General features: G+C 29.4%; 1 protein-coding gene across 2 annotated transcripts in view; it reads left to right on the top strand.

Moving 5' to 3' along the window:
- Positions 1-2,791, top strand: part of LOC106670192 (neuropeptide F receptor-like) — a 381,879-nt gene that overhangs the window by 291,238 nt on the left and 87,850 nt on the right. The gene's annotated exons all lie outside the window — the stretch shown is intronic.

Below are 2,791 nucleotides of genomic sequence, written 5' to 3'. Positions count from 1 at the left end.
ATACGGTTCGTTTAACACAAAGTGTAATAATTTTTAATTATACTTTTTTATCTCGAAACCTGTAATTGACTATTGATGATACCGACGATGTACGACCTCCTCACAAGGCCTCGGAACAAAAGCGGGATAAAGGAAATATGATCTCTGCTGAGATATTTCCATTGAAATGGATGAAAGAACATAATAGAAGTTCTGAATGCTCTTAGATACGAGCTGGAGTACTTAACAGTAATACGCTTTAACTTGAGTACGATTCTAACTTAACAATAGTAAGTAATTTTGTAATACCTATAACATTTAAAAATAAGGTCCAATAAATAGATTCTGAGCATACATATCCAATTTTGAACAATAATTTTCTTCTTTTAAACAGAACTTTATTTTGCCTTTGTAAAATAGGCGAAATTGAACAAAACATCTTAATAATTCTTCAAATGATTTAGCAAGCTATATATATGAACACTTCAGGTTTTTATTAAATTTATTGTTTATTAATCTATGTTTGTATCTGTTAATCACGTAGGTAAAATATAAAATCAATAGTCTTACACATTTTTTACTGATTCATATTAATAAAATGGTACCTCTTCTCTCTCTGGGTTATTAGAAAAAAAGGGACCACAAAGTTTATGGTGCGCTATCGATGCGGTTCAACATATTCATGGTAAAAAATTAGTAAAAATAGGTTTTGGAAACAAACATGTCTACAAGCATTAGAAAAAAAATTTAAAAAATATCCATTTTGTCTATCATCATCATTATAATAAGCATAATTATTCAGAAATCGTGAGATGCGGTCTGGTGTGATGTAGGTTTCAGAAAAACATGTTCTTTATCGTGCCAACGTTTCGATCTTTATTGAGCCCTGAAGATGATCTCAATAAAGATCGAAACGTTGCCACGACAAAGAAAATGTTTTTATGAAACCTACATCACAGCAGACCGCATCTCATGATTTCTGAATAATTATCGATTAACGGTCACTAATCAGCACACATAATATACACTATACACATATACACATAATATACATTATAATAAGCATTAAAGTGAATACGATTTTAACTTAACGAAACTCCCTTTTGCTTGTAATTTAGAAATACGTTTATAATACATATAATTTAAAAATAAGGCCCAATAAATAAATATTCTGAGCATACATTAGCAATTTTGAACAATAATTGTCTTTCTTTTAAACAGAGCTTTATTTTGTCTTTGTAAAAGAGGCGAATTTGGAGAAAACATGTTAATAATTCTGCAAATAATTCAGCAAGCTATATAAATGATCAATTCCATTCTCCAATGCTATTCAACACATTCCAGGTAAAAAATGAGTAAAAATAGATATTGGAAACAAACGTGTTTATTAACTTTAGACAAAATTAAAAAATAATCCTTTTTGTCTATCATCATCATCATCATCATCATCATCATTCATTTTATTAATAATTTCACTGGAAGATTGCAATCTATAATTTCAACACAATTAGGCTTAGTTTGGTTAATTTTTCTACTTAAGGTTCAAGCAGATACTAACAATATATTGTTACATTTTAAAAGCATATTCAAAAATTCAAAACACGAAATAATCCCTGCGTTTGTCATAAATTATTATCTATTAGGAAAAATAAAAAACGTAAATATTAAAAACAATTATGGCCATTATTCTTCATATAATAAAAGGTGTGACGAATTAGTAAACCAAGTTTTATACATTATTTTTAAATTTCAATTAATTATACTTTTTATCTAACGTCATGGTTGAGATGAAAAAGTTAGTGTCGTGAGAGGGATTCGAACCCGCGGCCTTCGGCTCAATATGCAGCTGCTCTCACCACTTGAGTTAAAAACTATCTAAGTATAAAAAGTATTAGTATAATTGAAATAATTAAATAGGTCAAATTATGACCGCTAAATATATACGTATTATTATAAGATACAGCATGTTAAAATAAATTTTAACAAAGAATACAATTTAATATTTCTTCAGTAACGAAAGTTAGCCTTTAATAATTAAGGTAGTTTTTCTAATAAAACTGGCATACAAATCCATTTGCTATTTATGAAAATCTATATTTCCAAAGATTCAATTCACTTTTAAAATATGTGAGTACACATGTTTTATTTTACATTCTATAAGGTCATGTTTTTCCCCTCAGTTACTGCAGCGAGGTTTGCTACGACACTGGTCGAATTTATGTCTAAAACGGAAACAATTTAAACATTGACGAACTAATGGAGTTTCAGGCCTTTTTATTCCATAGATCATTGTATGATATGGTAGTTTTTTTTACTGTAAAATTCTATTAAACATGTTGGTACAATGATTACAATAGTTCTTAAAGGGCGCAGTATAAAGTGCACCCTGACTAATCCAGAATTTTGTTTTTAATGTATTCAGTTTACGCTAAGGGATTGCCAAATTTAATTTTTATTCGATTGGAGCTGATATGTTTGTGATGTTCTTTTTACGCGAAATATCGTATTTCCCATTTTAAATAGTTTGCTAACATTTCCTACAGAGTTGTCTATAAATAAATAGTAATAGGGATTTTGATCAGTGTTTCTGCTATAATTTCGTTGTAGTTGTTGCAGTCCCTCTAGGTTTATATTTATGTCAGGGAGGAGTATTGTAAGTGTAGAGTGAAAAGATATTTCCTTGTGCTATGTTATGTACCCCTGGTCGTTTTAAAATTGAACTTTCCATTTGTTCCAGTCCATCAGATTTTCACCCGTGTTGCCTAAGAAAGCATGGGTTTTTACAATTTGCTAGTGGTTTTACATGCCAATT

The sequence above is a fragment of the Cimex lectularius genome, unplaced genomic scaffold, assembly GCF_000648675.2.
Source record: "Cimex lectularius strain Harlan isolate CLEC.00 unplaced genomic scaffold, Clec_2.1 scaffold134, whole genome shotgun sequence".
Taxonomy (NCBI): Eukaryota; Metazoa; Arthropoda; class Insecta; order Hemiptera; family Cimicidae; genus Cimex; species Cimex lectularius.
Note: the sequence above shows the minus strand (reverse complement) of the source record. Positions and strands in the feature narration are given on the sequence as shown.